The sequence below is a fragment of the Anser anser genome (genome assembly GCF_964211835.1).
Source record: "Anser anser genome assembly, chromosome: 2".
Taxonomy (NCBI): domain Eukaryota; kingdom Metazoa; phylum Chordata; class Aves; order Anseriformes; family Anatidae; genus Anser; species Anser anser.
Genome location: NC_139721.1, coordinates 104,134,942 through 104,152,585, shown reverse-complemented (window position 1 = coordinate 104,152,585; position 17,644 = coordinate 104,134,942). Strand labels below are relative to the sequence as shown.

General features: G+C 43.0%; 1 long non-coding RNA gene across 1 annotated transcript; it reads right to left on the bottom strand.

Annotated features, from left to right (window-relative positions):
- Positions 1–4,724: 4,724 nt before the first annotated feature.
- LOC310895852 lies at positions 4,725–10,918 on the bottom strand. Its single transcript, XR_014580997.1, has 2 exons — positions 9,455–10,918; positions 4,725–9,166 (listed from the first exon to the last, which is right to left on the bottom strand). It is a non-coding gene; the product is annotated as an uncharacterized lncRNA (long non-coding RNA).
- Positions 10,919–17,644: the final 6,726 nt, after the last annotated feature.

Genomic DNA, 17,644 nt, shown 5'->3' with positions numbered 1-17,644 from the left:
ACAGGTAATGTGTCCACATTTTTTTCTTTTCATACATTTCCTCCCTACTTGCAGATTGCTATATTTCTGTAACAGTTTATCAGACACAAGAGACAGAGGAAATGGCAGTCCCTAAGTAGAACTAGCTGGTGGAAGAGCTGCAATTGTTTTTGGATCACTGCTTACTGTAGGAGTTTGACCTCTAAGATAATTTCATCTTCTATTATTAGGTCTTCCTTACGTGAATATTGCCAGTAAAGCTAAGAAGTAGAATTACGTCTGCCACCTAACAGAGAATGTGGCAGAGCATCCAAAGAACACTCCATCTTTGCCTATTAAGTAGAGTTCCAACCAAGTCATCCTTGATTTTACTAATTGTTATAGAAAAATCTAAGCTAAACCCATTAGATGGGCTTTAATAAAGACAGCAAAATGAGAATTATTTGAGTCTATTCATCCTTGTGTAAGATCACCTCACTGTTATGCCCTGCATGGGCTAAGGAAGAGCCTAGAACTTTTCTACTTTTAGTATCAGTGTTCTTTTATAGTGTGGTCCCACTGAGAGGACATTAATAAAACAGCTATAGTTCAGTGCAATTCAGCAGAAAATTCTTGTAACTCTCCCTACTTTGTCTCATTAATACTTCTCTGAGCTTTTCAATCTGAAGGGCATGTTGTGAACCTGGATCATTGCTCAGTAGAAGCTTTGCCCAATCCTAAGACCAGCTCCAAAAAGGCGGTACATGTTTAATTGATAATCCACTGGCCTGTCCTCAGCCTCCTTCCATTTGTCCCCAAGGCCAAAATAAGATATTGCTTATTCAATTGCTTAGATCCTGAATGTTTACAATTTGCTTGGTTCCTCATTTTCTTCCTTGAAGGAATACATCAGATGCAAAAAAAAAGAAATCTTAAGCTTTTTAAGTAAAGTGCTAAAAATATGCATATTTAATAAAAATACTTTTTTTTCCTCTGCATAAGAAACACTTTAAAATGTATTTTAGGCATGTACCTCACTGAGCAACAAATAATTCTCATTCACTCTGGCTTAGCTTCTCTTTTTTTTCTCTCTTTTTTTTTTCTTTTACTGCAGACACGTTAATAAATAACAGATCCTTCCAAGTATCTTAGGTTTTACAGGTAACATTATAATCTACCTTCCTGGATATTTTCTGTGTGACGTTACTTTTGAGCTTAGCCCACCTCAGCATCATGTGTGGGAGAGTGCAACAACCTGAATGTTTTAAGAATAAATAAATAGATAAATAAAAAATCACAGCTGCACTAATAATGCTTAACCTTTATATGACATATTTCTCCTGAAAGATGTTCTACTGTAATCAATAGACCAATACTTTGTTATTTTAGGGTTAAGAAGCCAGTGGTGCAGCTTTCAAAAACATGAAAGCTGTTCAGGAGCCCAGAATACTCTCCCCTTCTCCCCTTATCCTCAAAGGAAATCTGCGTCCAAATTTTCACATGTATTTAGGCCTTTAACAATTCCAGCCTAGAGGAATTTCTAGAAGTCATCTTAGCTCGCCTACATATGGTTGAAAATTGAAATGAGCCCCTAAGGCTATTCTGTGCATGCTTGAATAACTTTGAAAATCTGGCCATTAGGCATTTTGTAGTTCATTTGCCATTGCCTTGCAATGAAACCTACACTTCTAAGAATCAAAATCCTTCTTCCAAAAGAGGGAATTTGAGAAAATAAATCATATAAGTACTTCTGGAAATTGTACTTTATGCATGTAGGGCTACAATGAATGGTAGAGAGGGCTGCTGCCACAGACAGAAATAGCTGTGCCCAGGAGCTGGAAAGGAAGCAGTACCAGCTGGTAATGACTTTGGGCAGTGGAGGTGGGGATGATAGCAAGAACAGCCAGCAGTGATCAGATTATGGCTCCATGGTGCTTTTCCTTTGGAAGCATGGAATAAGTAGAGTGAAAAAACAGTGCAGGAGGAGAAAGAAGGTACAGGGGACAGCAGGCAACCTGAGGAGATTATTAGCAAGTGGAGTGAAGCAGGAACCTAAGCAGCAGAGCTAAGAGGTAGAATGGTCTTGCATCAGGCCAAGGTTACAAGTGGGTTGGTGAAGCCGCAAGCAGGTGTGATACCAGGAGATAAACAGAGCAATGGGGATGGGACGAGAGAAAGGGGAAAAAAGTACTGGGACAAACATAGTGTGGAGTCAAAAAAAAAAGCAGTGAGAAAAGAATGTGAAGAGACAACAAAGGAAGAGTCAAAGCCTGGAAATTATTAAGCAGAGAAATTTTTTTTTTTTTTTCTCCTGGTGCAAAGAAACAGCAACTGTGGATGATGAGGGAACACACACACACGTACTAATAGAGGCAACAGAGGAGAGCTGCAGTTAAGGAGGGGTAAATGGCAACTGACTACGTGGGAAACACAGCTGGCAAGAGGAAGCAAGCATAGGGTAAGAGAGGTGGAGATGGCAAAGGAGACAATGAAAAAATGGGGAAGGAGGCAGGCAGGATGTCATGGGAGAGCACTAAATGCAGCAGATGAGAAAATCAGCAGTTATCAAGGACAGGTGGTGAAAGGAGAGGAAAAGCGGGGGTTAAAGACACTGCAGGTAGTAAATGATCTCTTTGGCAAGGAAGGATGACAAAAATCAGATGATGTCCTGAGCAGGCAAGGTGGCTGGGGAGCCAGGAGAGCTTATGGAAAAATGGTGCCAATGTAGTGCTAGGGGGAGGAGAAATTAAGAGCCCATGCAGTCTGGGAGGTGCTGGTAGGCTGTAGGTAGTACAGTCATTTGGACACAAGGTAAACTGAGTTGTGAGGAGTGCTGGTGAGACTGTAAGGTTAAAAGGAAGACGAGAGCCCATGAGAGGAGGTGGCAAAATGAGTCAGGGTATGGTGGTGCTGAGAGATGAACCAGGCAGTGGCAGAGACTTCAAGAGCTAGACTGACAGAGATGAAAATCAGAACAAAAAGCAAAGCAAAAGATGAGGAGGGAGCAAAATGATGGCCAAGAGAGACTGTGAGAGCAAGTGGTCAATGGGGTGGGAGTATTGAGGTACAGTAGAAATTACAGTAGAGGGTTCATCAGAGGAAGGGGGACAGCAAAAGCAGGTCACAAACTGAATGGCAGTAGGAGGTGGCAAACAGTCTGCAGAGGAGATACAGCCATGACTCATTGAAGGACTAGTAATACATTAAAAAAAAAAAAAGTAGTAATAAAAATAGCTGGAAACTGGAGAGGAAGAGTCAGCTAACATGAGTAAGATAGAGGGGAGCTCTAGACATGCAGCTACATGGCAAAAGGAGAAGCAGCTTGGAAATGGCTGTCTAACAGACCTGCATGGGGAGGGAACACCAATACATCAAACAGCAATATGGAGAGGCTTGGAATGGTTTGGGTAGTAGGGCAGTAAGCAAGCACTCAGATGAAACAGAGCTGTGAAAAATTGTCTAGGGCTCAAAATCAGGTATGTGATGGTGCAATAAGACAGACCAAAGGGAGACTGCAGCTGGGGCAGAGATTGCAGGACAAGGCAACAGAGAGGAAACAACTTCAAGAGGGGATAAAAGAAGGCAATGGAGAAATTTGGACAAAAGAGTAAGAAAATGAATGTTGCAGAAGAAGCAGCAGCCATTTTGGCATCTGGAATAGGTAGAAACAGGCATAACAGTGAGGAGAAAGGGTTCTGACCAGTGGCACAGCTAACAAAAAATAAAATGGGGGAAGGATGTAAATATGGCTGTGGAAAGAGGCAGTAAATGTAGGCTGGAGTGATGCCTGAGGCAAGACTCTCTGGTAAGTGCAAGACTCTCTGGTAAGTGCAAGACTATGAAGTAAGTCAGAGTGACACTGGGGAGAAAATTAGGTGATGCAGGAGGGTGCAATAGAGGTGTCAAAGGGATCCTAAGGAAAAGTCGGCTAATGGGACAAGGAGGTGGGCTCAGATGTAAAAAATAGGGAGGGTTTAAAAAAAAAAGAAAAAGAAAAAGGCCTGAAAGAGAGTCAAAGGATGGCTTTCCAGAAGATGCAACAGGAAGTCTTTTATGGGTTGAGATGAGAGCAGGCAGCAAGAGACAGAAAATACGCTGCCAAAGAGGAGTAGAAATGGATGCTGGCAGAACTAGTGGTGAACAAGCTGAAGTAGGCAGGCAGCAAACAATCCCAATTGCAGGGTAGAAAATAGGGCAGAAAAAGAGACAAGATCAAGTAACAAAAATATAGTGCAAGTGAATCAATAAGAATAGAGCCATGACGGAAGGAGACAAGAATAGTTAGGTAGGTAAGGAGGGTGTGAGGGCAAGTGGCACGTAAAAGGTGAAATAGATACAGCTGTGCTGAAAGGGAGTGAGAGGGGTGCATGGTGATTAAAAGTAGGAGTGAGAACAAGTATGGCCCACTTCAAAGAAAGCTGTTTTGGCAGGGCCTTTTGCTGGGTCTGCCTGGGATGGAGTTCTTTATTCCACAGTCCCTAGGGTGCTATGTTTGGGGTTTGCGACTAAAACAGTGTTGATAACACACCAGTGTTTTGGCTATCACTTAACAGTGCTTGCACAGGGTCAGGGTTTTCTCTGTTTCCTACTCTGCATCCCCTCAGCAAGTAGGCTGGAGTGTCTAAGAGACTGGAAGGAAACACAGCTGGGACAGTTGACCCAAACTGGCCAAAGAGATATTCCATACCATACAATGTCATGCTCAGCAATAAAACTGAGCAAGGACATGTAGGATGTTTTCCAAGGTAGCCATTGTTTTGAGACTGGGAGGTGGTGAGTGATTGCCTTTGCATTACTTTTTTTTTTTTTTGTCCCCACTTTCCTTCACTTAACTGTCTTTACTTATTAACTTCACTTATTGACTGTATTAAACTGTCCTTATCTCAAGTCTTGTTGCTTTTGCTCATCCTATTCTCTCCCTGTCCCACTGGGAAGGGAGTAAGCAAGCATCTGCATGGGTGCTTTGCTGACGGCCAGGGTCAACCTACCATGGATGCAAACCCTCATCTGGAAAGGGAGGGAAAGCAGTCAGCTAAGGAGTCAGGGAGGAGAGCAGCTATGGGAAGTGGTGAAAGGTAGCTATGAGAGATCTGTAAGCCTACAGGCAAGGGAAGCTTTGAGAGCAGCCAGAAAGGATGATGAGTCTTGTCAGCAAATAAAGTATCAAGCACAAGCAGAAAATGCTGGTGATGTGGCAAGAGTGGGCTGCAGGCTAGGTGGCAAAGGGAGAGGTGCATGTATAATGGGACCAGAAGGGCAAAAAAGTGGGGAGGAAAGGGGAAGAAGAGCAAATGGCTAGTAAGCGTAGCTTCTGGGCAATACAGAGAAGGCAGGCAGCATATGGAGCAACAAGATGGGGGAAGTTAGGCAGCAGACAGAGGCTTGAAAAGACACCCTGAGCACAGGCTGCAGATGAGGTGCGATGTGCAGATTGAGAGCTGGCAACAGCAGGGGGCTGGATAAAGAGAGATGACAAACAGTCCCGCATGAAAAGTGGGCAGAGAGTCAGGAGGTGGTGAGGGCAAAAAGGAGTAGTGCAGGCAAATGATGATGGGCAGCAAGAAAATGTCAAAAACACAATCGAGAAGCACAGTGTTGAGAAGTCGTGGAAAGGATGTGTTTACAAGCAAAGGAAGCAAGTGGTGTCATTAACAAGCTGGGAAGAGGTGTAGGGTGAGAGCAGGCAGCTAAGGGAAGTGGTGAAAGCAAGCAGCAAGTGCAAAAGGAAAAAGGGGTTGTACTGTGTGAGGAAAGGTGGCAATGGCAACGCATTCTTGTGAAGGCAAAGTGAGCACTGAAAATAGCCAAGGAGGGCAGAATGTGAATAGAACTGTGAAGAAAGGCAGTGGCTTGGGCAAATACAACAGAGAAAGCAGAAAATCAGGAGGGGAATGTAGGTAGAAAATAAGGCATTAGAAGCGTGGGTGAGGGAAGGCAATGTGTGGCAGTATTTGTGGGAATGAGTCAGTGAGGAGAGGTAAGAAGTGCAGGGTACATGGACTAGCAAGAAGCAGCAGCAGTAAGTGGAGGTAAGAAGCTGGGTGATGAGGGTGGATGGTGACAGGCAGTGAGTGAGCAAACGAGAAAATTGGCAGTAGATGGGAAATGGGGAGAAGTGGGAGCAGTCTGCAAACTGGGCAGCTGCTGACAAGAAAAGCCAAAGGAAGCAGCAAGAGCAGGTAGAATGGCAAACAGCAGTAAATGACAACAGAGCGTGATGCATCAAGGAGATCTGAGAAATTTCCTGGGCCTTTGGAACGCAAAAGCAAGCAGTAAGTGGAAAGGTAAATAGAGATAGCGTGGGTAGGGAGCGAACTGGACTGCTAGGAGAAAATGAGCAAGAAGCAGGCAACAAATGGACAGGTCAGAACAGGCAGAAAAGAGCAAAAAAGTCACCTACATAGTGGCAAAGAGAGAAGCTAGGAGAAGTAAAAACAGAGAGAAGCAGAGGGCTGTTGAGTGTGGGTGATGGAGAATAGAAAGGCTGTGGGACCACAGGAGGAAGGTGACAATGGGACAGGAATACAGCAAATGAAGCAGTACAGTGAGATGGGGTGGGGGTGAGGGGAGAGGCAGGGAAGGGAACTAGGTGAGGGCAGGTGCCAGACTAAGAGAAGCAGAGCAAGGCAAGGACTGGTGAGGCAATAAGGTAAGAAACAAATGAGGTGATGTGACAGCAAGAAGCAATGAGGAAAGGATAAATGGGATAGAGGACAGAAAGAAGACGATGAAGGTAGTGATAGGGATGAAATCAGCAGGGGTAAGCAGGAGATAGCAGCAATACTGGGGCTTCGAATGGGATGGTTTGTCATGGGCAGTGGGCTGTGTAGGCATGGCGAGATGGAGGAAGGGGACAAAAGGAAGTGCAAGTGGCAAACGAGTGCTAGCCAGTAATACGGTAGGATGGGGAGAGGTAATGGGCAGGTGGGCTGAGGTAACAGGCGAGATAATGAGTGAAGCAATGAAGGTGAAGGACAAAATAAGACCATGTGCTTTCCTGGCTGTAATTTATTGTAGCTTGCAAATAGTCTAGACTTTCTTTCCCAATGTGACTCTCTCAAAGAAGGAAGGATGGTGCTCCTTTGCTCCTGTCCTATCTGCTACTTTACATGGAATAGGGTATCTTTTTCTTTTCTTTTTCCTTTCTCCACAAGACAGAATTTGAAAGCTACTGACAACAATTCCTAGGTTTTTCTAGGAACTCTGAGCTGGTTATTAACAGAATCAAATCTTTGAATCTAAACACGTACTCATTTCCCTCTTGTCTGTGTTAATGAGCTGAGGTGCATACTTTTCCATTGCTATAACTGCCCTTTTGTAATGGGGCTCTGTTCAGGCATTTGCATGTCACAGATTGCCCCCCAAACTGTGCCAGCTTTGTGGATTGGAGATAGGTATAATCCACTAAGGAGGGCTCTGGCAGTCTTGCTGGAAATGGCCATTACCTGAATCTGAATGTTATGGTGTGAAAAGGATTTAAAAATAAATCTGTGAATGAAGAAATAATTGGACCCATTTTGTATTGGCCTAGTTCGTTTCTTAATAGAGGATTAAGAGTAATTTATTGCTTCAGTCAGTGCTGTGTTTACTCTCACATCAAGTGGATAGTAAATTGGATAGATGCATCATTAGCAAAGGCCATATCAAGGATTTAAAAATAAGAAAAAGAAAAAAATCATTATTCACTTTTTATGTTTACACCTGAAGTGACTGAGATTTTTAAATTGGTCTCATATATCAGTTACTTTCAATGGCAGATACATATATTTTATCACCAGAGGTAATTTCAGGATTTGTCTAAAACTGACTCATAGTGAGCAAAGATCAGCTTATCAGGCAATATCTTAAGCAGGAGCAGCAAGGAAGCAATCCAGCGGAGTTGACTCTGCCCTTTGCCCTTCTGAAGCAGATAAAATGAATTCCATGATGTTTGCTGTGTAACATGTTTCAAATGAAACATGAAGGAAGGCAGCCCTATTGACTTTGCCTGGAAACTAGGGCCCCTGTTCATATCAGCCCACCTGAGGAACCAAACTCATGTTTTCTGCTAGGGAGTTAAAACATTAGCCAAGTTACTTCGTTTGCTCAGTCGAGGAAGTACCCCAAAGTTCATCTCCACTGAGTAACACAGAAACTGCCTCTAGTGACCATATTCTTAACTTTGCCCCTCCTACATATTTTGGGGAATAACCAATACTAAAACTTCATAAAAATGGGATATGCAACCAAGATTTCATGATCACCAATTCCTCTCCTGTCTCTGTTTGGTGGCAGGCCTGCTTACTACCCATGGAAGAGCTGATAGATTCTGATCATGCCATGCATACAGTGTGTATAATTAAGCACCCTGGGCAGCCTTTAGGGTGAGCGATTATAATACATTTATTTCCTGCATCAAAGAGAGCTCACATTTAATTAGTTTTTCCCTAGTGAAAGTGATACCATGAGGGACTGTCAGAGAACTCATCATTTCAGTTTTTGTACTGTTCCAAGTCAAGTTTCTTTGAAATATTAAAGAAAAAAAAAAGTAAAAAAAAAAAAATCAGGTTATTGCTGCTTTTCTATCACTCCTTGCATAAAAGTAAGAAAAGGGAGCTAGTGCATTTTCTTCATAAGTTAGAAGCTTTACTCTCAACACACACACCTCTCTGTCTCCCTGGACAGTGAGGTGAACTGAGAACAGGCTGGATGTCAGAGCTTCAAGTTGTGCTCAGCAGCACAGTCTACTTGGAGACTTGTAGCTAGTGGTGTCCCCCAGGGGTCAGTATTGGGTCCAGTCTTATTAAGTTTATTCATCAATGACATGGATGATGGATGATGGAACAGCGTTTACCGTCAACAAATTTGATGATGACACAAAGTTCAGGGGAGTGGCTGATACACAAGTGGGCTGTGCTGCCATTCAGAAGGACCTCAACAGGCTGGAGGGTAGGACCAAGAGGAACCACATAAAATAACATTAACTCCTTAAGAGCTGCTGTCAGGGGCACCCCAAGAGCCGGGTGACATCACCAGAGAGTTACTGTCACCCTACGGCCTCATAAAAGGCAGCTGGCCATAAGTACCCTGAGCATCCAGTCTGCATCGAGTCCGGCTGGTGGCACTCGGGAGGTCGAGGTCCTACAGCTGGAACATCCGAGGTGGTGTTGCTAGTGGAAGGTGCGATGTCGAGGTCCTTCCTGTGGAACGTGAGACATCAAGGTCCTTCCTGTGGCAAGAGAGACAGTGAGGTGCTTTGGATTGCAGGTGAGGCATTCAGGTCCTTCTGCTGGAATGCGAGATGTCGACATCCTTCTGAGGGCACATGAGATGCTGAGGTCCCTCTCGTTGCAGGCAAGGCATCCGGGTCCTTCTGGTGGGGCACAAGGCATTGAGGTGCTCCTGGTGGGATGTGAGCCTTTGAGGTTCTGCCAGTGACCCGTAAGGGAGGTGCTGAAGACTGGAGGCACTTGACACCCACTTGACATCAGAGCAGCGTCCTGTAGAAGACACTCACCTCCACACCGGAGCAGCTGCGGGCACAATGAGCCAGCCACGCCAGGAGCAGCCAGCGGAGGCCCCTGTAGAAGAGAGCTGCACCATCTGCCTGGGCCCGCTGGCTGACGCAGCTCGACTGGACCCCTGCGGGCACTCCTTCTGCAGGGTGTGCATCCAGCCCTGGGCCGCCCACAGAGCCACCTGCCCACTCTGCCGCTGGCCCATCATAGCCATCGTGAGGCTGGTGCCGCCTGCCCGGTGCAACGCCTGCTGGCCACGGGGAAGGGCCCAATGCAGCGTGGGGCGGGGGCGGTGGCGGCAGCAGCGGAGCCCTTCCAGTTACAGGTCCCACAGCGTCTCGCCCAGGCACAGGCAGCACAGCCCCTCCATGCCACGACAGCTCGTCCACAGCTTCTTGTTGGACTGGGAGCAGGACGGGCGCAGACGGTCCTGGTCCCCAGCCCAGCAGGAGGAGCCGGGGGCTGGCAACCACACGGGCCGCCAGGCCAGGCCCCGCATTTAAATAAAAAAAAAAAAAAAAAATCCTAAAAAGCAACCCAGCTGGAAGTCATTTGGGGGATGGGAAATTATCATGGGATTGTGTAACCAGGTGAGGGCAGCAGCCATAAAGGTGACCATGCCCTAACTGGAAAAAAAGCTGATAGAAAAAGTCTCCTGAAGCTGGGACAGAAGAAAATGCCTTCTGGCCTGAGAAGCCTGGGAGCCGTGCAACAGGGTGCAGCCCTTCAGGAACAGACTGCTCCAGCATGGGCTGGTCTCCACAGAGCAGCACAGGAAGCTTCTCAGATGAAAGGAGCTCTGTTTCGGGTAAAAATCAGGCCCGTTCTATACCATTTATACCTCTTACCAGTAAGAAGACATAGGACAAGGGGGAATGGTCTTAAACTAAAAGAGGATGGACTAGGCATCAGGAGGAAATTCTTCACTGTAGAAGGGTGGTGAGGCACTGGAACGGCTTGCCAAGAGAAGTTGTGGATGCCCCATCCCTGGAGGTGTTCAAGGCCAGGCTGGATGGGGCCTTGGCCCACCTGATCTAATGGGTGACATCCCTGCCTATGGTGGCGGGGGGGGGGGAAGAGAAGACTGAGGGGAGACCTCATTAATATGTATAAATATACAGCTCTTCAGAGAAGAACTTTGAGTCCTGGTGGAATGCAGGCAGACTATGAATGCTTCCTCCCTTTGGTCTTGAACACCTCCAAGGATGGAGATTTCACAATCTCTCTAGGCAATCTGTTCCACTATCTGGCTACCCTTAGATGAAAAAGGCCTTCTCTTATATCCACTTTGAACTTGTCTTCTTTTAGCTTCTGTCAGCTGGCCCTTATCATCCTGCCCTGCACCACTTTGAATGTGCCCATCTCATTTCCTTGACAATGCCCTGACGGGCACTGTGTGATTGCTGTCAGGTCCCCCTGAAGCTGCCTCTTCCACCAGCTGAACTAACTCTGGTCCCTCATCTCCTCATAGGGCATGTCTTCCATCCCTGAACATCTGAATTGCCATCCCCTGAACTCTCTGCATTACACTGATGTCTGTCTTGTACTAGGGGCCCATGACTGGACACAGTACTTACACATGGTCCAACAAGTCCTGAGTAAAGGGAAATATTCATTTCGCTTGGCCATGTTGCTGTTCACAGAGTCCAGGGTGCTGCTGGCTACCTATGTTGCCAGGGTGCGCTGCTGGCTCTTCTCCAGCTCATTTTCCCTCTAAGATTGTTCCCAACCAGTATTCCCATGCATCATTGCATGGTATACAGCTAACCTGTGCCAGCTGGAAGAAATAGCATCAAACTTATGATGCTGTCTACCCATCAAGTGAGTCCTAGTTTGGGGCTCTCTCCTCTACCCAGCCTTTGATTTTCCCAAAGGAGGTGAGGATGTTGTACCAGGAGTGACCTACCTTTCTGTCAGATCAGCCAGAAATTAACCAAGGAAAAAAGTCCCGTGGGGGAGTGAGAGAGAAAAGATGGTATAGCAAACACCATATCCACAAGGCATCCTATTTCCCGGGTATCTTGTTTTCCAGGCTAAGCTTACAGCTGTAAGCACTGAGTCTCTCCACAGAAACTCATATAGAACCATGAAATTAATTTATATTGACACTTTCTACGTTCAGAAGAAACATGTAGTTCCCAGTTCTTATTTTAAAGCAATATTAAGATAAACTGATGCTCTTCTGCCTTGCAGAAGCTATAGCTGGATAGAATGAATGAAGAGTGTTTTAACACAAAGTGCAAAGGAACAGTGTCAGTCACCTCAATGGTGTTTATTATTTCTGAAACAGCATTTTTAAGATCAGTGTCTCTCATGACTATGTTTCTATTTGCCATCTAAAAGAAGTTTCTTGAAATAAAATGAAATTATCTCACCCTCGATCTTGTCTTATTGGGGGGGAAAAATCATATTATATCATGTCCATGTCAAATTATTGCCTTCTCTGTCCCTTGCAAGAGCTCTGTTGCTACTTCTCCATTACTGCTTAGGGAAAATATTAGATATACTTCTTCTGTCAGAGCATGAGTTGATATATGGCATTACAGAGTTAAGTTATGATCCCTGACAGTATAAATGTGAAATTGGAAGTAGCTGATACTTTGCTCTACAAATAACCAAACAAACCTCAGGAGTCTCAGAGGGAAGATCACCAATGCCCAAGTAAACATAAGCAGGATCAAGAAGAGCTCTTCACAATTGGCTGAAATCACACAGAGCTCAAATAAACACAAAAAATGTAACATACAGGAAAAGGGAAGACTCTGTGCTTGTACTGAGCTGTATGTGTGAACACTGTCATACAATAATAAATGAAACAGTAATGACAAATAGGAATGGGATAGTAAGTTGTTCCCAGATGCATCTAATCTAGCTAGTTAGCTAAAGTGCCATATAAATCCTTGTTGTGTCACCTAACCCTCCATTCTGCAAATACTATGATCAGGATGAAGTTAAATGCCAAGGAATTTGTTCATTCATTACATGACAGGATGACAGCTTACTTCAAAAACTTCTTGATGAAAGGGACACAAGACTAGAATAAATCATACAGCACAGATGCATTGCTTAACTTGCAGAAGTATAGTATATTAATTAAGTTACATTTACAAAACAAAGTACATGTGTATATTCCATGGAAATCAGAAAAATTACAAATTTAGAATAAAAAGCAACCCAAATCAATCACATTCAGCTTTTGGAACCAATTGTAGACCTTTTACCATACATTTTATGATATCTACGCCACAGTAAATACCAGGAATGATTTGGCTAACTTTAGTTAATGTTTAGTAATCTCAAATACTTAGGCTTTACATCTACAAAAGCCATTTATCGACAGAGACTTTCAGAGACTTTTAAATGTAACAAAATGATGAATATATTGAATTAAACCATCCAGAAGATTTCAGGACAAAGTCGAATTAGCTCCATTAGTCCCAAAGTGACTGAATAGAAAGAATTTTCTTATAGAGCTGGAGTAATAAGAGCTTTTTTTAAAAGTCCAGCAGCTATTATCTCTCAGATATGTATAACTTGAATGTTTTGTAATGAATCTGTGAAATGTATGAGTTAAAATCACAGGAAAATCTCATTTTTATTTCAGTGCTGTCTTCTTCTACTGCATTTTCTCTTTTGAGAATGCGTAGATTTATGTAACTTTTAAATTAAGGCCTTTGTTCCTGAATGTGATGTCACCCTCTGCTTCTCCCAGTAAAATGGCTTACTGTCTGGTACCCCTGAAGGGTATGCTTTTGTATTTGTGTTACCACCAAATGAGATGGCTCCACTGCAGCTCTGACATGATGTAATGTGGTTTGGCTGATTAAAAATACTTTCTTCTGTGTATTACATTGTTTTTTATTAGGAAGGCTTGTGAACTCCCAAATGATTCATCAACTGGTCTCATACCTTCCTACCCCAGAGATCTCCTCTGTTCTCCTGCTACATGCATCCTCCCTCTCCCAGTCTGCTCAGATATTTAAAAGGCAAAGGAAGTCTGAAGCCAGATGGTTCCTGCTGGTCATTAAATTCAATTTCAGCCAGAGAACTTCCTAACTTATGCAAGGAGTTCAATTCGGTTTTTGTGACAGAATCCCTTTTTATTTATTCACCCTCATTTGAGCATGCAAAAGTATGGCAAGGACATATGATACTCTGAAGTCTACTGGATTCCTAGTGGCCCTAAGAATGTATTTCAAGCGTGATTAGAAATGATGAAGATATTTTGCCCCACAGCATTACATTACTGTTATCATTATTTACCTTTTTATGGCTGTTATTATTTAGAGGATCTTGAGATTTAGAGGAGCTTGATCCCCTGAGTGATTAATTAGTTGTAGCCCAGCCAATTGGTTTTGGATTAGAGTAATAAGTAACAAATGTGTAGAGAAGACAGTGACATGAGTTAGCAGAACAGGGGAGGGAGCAGGCAACAATTTCTGTATATATCTGTATGTAAGGACCGAATCTTATTGGAAGGAGACTTGGAGCAAGCAAGTAAGCTAACATCAGGAGTCCTAGGTCATAAGAGTAGACTTGGAAGTGGATCAACAGGAATCTGATTTAAATGTCTGATTAATGTCAGGATGGATTAGGTTTGGGGGTAGGTTTGCATTTTGGTGTGGAGCAGTTCAGTTCTGTTTGGTTGTGTTGAGGGGAAAGCTGCTTTTCAAAATTTTCTTGGTATACTGACTGGTGATCTGATCTAGAAGCTTGCAAGCCCAATTTACATCTGCCAGTAATAAATAATGTTCTCCATATCAAAGACTTTACTATCAAAATAAATGAAAATTACAGGTATATGTACAGGCAAGTGATTTCATGTCTAGCCAGGAGGTCTTATTTTTTTTCTCTTCTGCAGCTGGAGCTGCATTTAATAATAAGGGCTGTCACCTTATTATCTAAAGTCCTATAAATTTTAAATATTAATTCATGCAGGTTTATTTTTAGCCTAAGATCAAGCTTCGCTTTTTGATGTTTTTAGTATGTGAAGCAGGTCTTAATATTCACATTACATTGTCTGAGTCTCTTGCATGATATTAGGAGTTGTAGTTTACATTCTGTCACCCTTGGCTGCTTTGTCTTCATCTAGGCACAGCCCCAGAACTCTTGGCACCAAAGGTGCCGCTGAGGGAGGGTCTCAGATCTACTTGGTATAAATTGTTATTCTTCACTGCTTTCTAAATGTGAGCTTGGTGAGAGAGGGAAGGAAGAGGAGAGGAAGGGAAAAGCTAAGAAGACTGGTGTTCTGGGTAAAGCTAAGAGGTCTGAGACTTAGGCTTGAGTCCCAGGTATGCTACAAAATTTCCTCATGACCTTTTAAAAGCGACTAACTATAACTACCAAAGATCTTGCAATGCTTTGGAAATGTTCCCAAGCTAGTTAGGTATCAAGAAGAGGGTTTCTATTTACCCAGAGCTCTAGGCTACTTAACCCCGAACTGAGAAGCAGGGTATCTTTAAAGCTTGAGTATCTGTGCTCAGTGTTGTACTGTATTTGTAAACATCCTTTGAGGTTCTGCACATTTCAACCTTTCTCTGTGAAATCCTCATTCCTTGATCACAAATTTTTTGATGAACTGCAGAGAGGTGTTATTTCTCACACTACGTTTTGATGACACCTAACAATAGATGTCATAATCTCTAGCCAACACTGTGATACAAATAAATAGGAGCAATTCTCTATTATTTGCTTGTACTGCTCTATCAGCCAGAGATAGCAAGCCAATTTTACACCCTTCAGAGTGTAAACAGAGGTAAGCCTGTGGGTAGGATGATAAGATTGTAGATTGGATTAATCTTTCAAGAAGGATAGCAGGATCTGTTTCACTTATTAGACACTTGAAGTGATCCAGATGAACTGTCTTGTTCCAGTAGTGGGATGGATTAAACCCAAAAACACAAGGAGGAAAAACAGAATATTACATAGGCATCATAACAGTGTCCATCAAAAAGTCAAATCCCACGGGCTATAGTTCTCCTTCCCCTCAGAACCTGTCTGGCATGTGAGTCTTATTGTTAGCCATCACAGGAGGGGAACAGGAGCCAGTGGTCCTGCCAGGCACGTGCCCGAGGAACTTCTGCAGACTGACATACTTTAACAAGGGAATAAAACTGTTTGTGCTGCCTCTTCCGTGAGTCCCTGCTTCCATTTGGCTGGCTGAGTGTTTTCCCCACTCTGAAAAGCATCTGGTTCCCTCCCTCCCTCTCTCTCTCTCTCTCTGGGTGGACTGCAGTTATTCACATTTTTTTCCTGAAGGAAACACTTTAAGTGAGACCATCTGATGCTGGTTCAGAAACTTGCATGACATTCTGCCCCAGCTATGGTGCCACTTCTTTCTCTGTCTGCTTTGCAGTGGTGTTAACCAAGTGTTTAGCTGATACTGAATCAGAAACACAGAAATAAAGCAGAAGGGGGTGAGATACACCCCTTGCCTTCTCAGCATTGAGCCACATAGCCTAACAGATGGTAGAGCATATTCCTAAAAAGCAACCACCCTTCCAGCCATTAATTGCATGGCACTCTACCCCTAGTATTCTCTGAGGCATGCTTGGCTTTTATTTACAGTGTTCTGAACTTATTTTAGGCTCCTCTGAATTATAGCCCTGATTCTGTTGTTATACTATGGATCTGAAGGTCACAAGGGCATGCTACAATTATGAAATATTAATGAGATGTTTCATTAACCTTTGCACTTTTGACTACTTGGAAATAGCTCATCTGTGCTATTTTCAAGGGAAAAAGAAAAAAAAAGCATTAGTAAAAGGAAGCAATATACTTCAATGTTATTAGAACAGTTTTTTCTCGGAAGTTACCCTGTTTTTTTGCTTTATCTTCTTGGCCTGTTCATACTTTTCATGGTGTTCTCCATTTCCAGCTTTGTCCTTTCTCTCCAGTCCCAATCCCACATATAAACAAAGCAGGGTCCTTCACAGTGGTGGAAGAGCACCCCACAAATAAATCACCCTAAATTCAGAGAACTTTGTAGTCTCATGACTGTGTTTTTAGTCTTTCCTTTCTTTTTTGAAAAAAAAAAAAAAGAGCATCAATTTTCTAACACCTCCAATGATTTAATGGTGATCTTAGAAGCAATTTTACTGTAGGTAAAAGGAGAAAGGTAACTTTCTATTCATGTAGCTGCTTTATGACTGCTCTAAAGGAGTATGAAAACAACTCTAAAATATATATATCTGAAAGGAAGAGTTTACTTTCTGAGACAAAGTATTCTGTATGGCAGGACAGTTTTAGTCTATGTAAGAGATTCGTTTCCGTGCTGGAGTGAGAGAAATGATTAAATGAGAACAAAAAAAAAAAAAAAAACTTAGTAACTGCATTTTAAATAAATGTGTTTTTTTAATGTGTTGAGATTTTCCCTTAGACAACACATTACCTAGTTCTTCATTTAGTATTTTTTGTAATACTGTACTTTGAATTTTTGATAAGAATGAAAATTCAATGGATTAAGCACTGTACAATTTTTTTTTCCAAAGTGCTAAATTGCTTTTTCAAATCTCATAAATCTTATTGAAGCCCAGTAAGCTTCAGATTCCTGAATCACTTAGGTGTTCTGAAAACTCTCCTCTGGTTTATTCTCTTTAGTAGGGGTTACAGTCCTTGTTCCAAAAGCTAATAGTTTACAATTAGACATGAGAGCAAAATAATTGATGTCAACCTCATTTCATGGAAGGAAACAATCAAAGACATGCTAGAGGAGAAGCTTTCACATGTCTAAGTTCATCATTAACTAACAAATTCGATGTTCTCCTGCCCTTCTCCCTTTGTTAACTCGAAAACTGACTTGTTTGACCATGCCCACACTGGATTTCAACATGAGAAGCCAGACTGATCTCCCATCTCCAGAGTTCCTACTGCTGTTACCACAGGAGGTCTTCCTCTCCTCCACAGACACTTCATTCTCCATGTTAAAGAAGCATACAGTAAAGTGACATCAAAGGGTCTGCAGCAAGGCTGGGAAGTTCTGTAGCCTCTGCAAAGCTGGCAGTTTTACCTTTTTTATTTGTCTATGTGTCATGTCAAAGAGGACTTATCAAAGTCAGACAATGCCTGTTTCAGAGCTCTGCTAAGGGCTTTCACTGAGACAGTTTCACAAAGTTGAAAGTATTTAATAGGATGACAGGTGTAACAGATTTGGAATTGCCATTGATAAATACACTTATTGCAATAGTGCT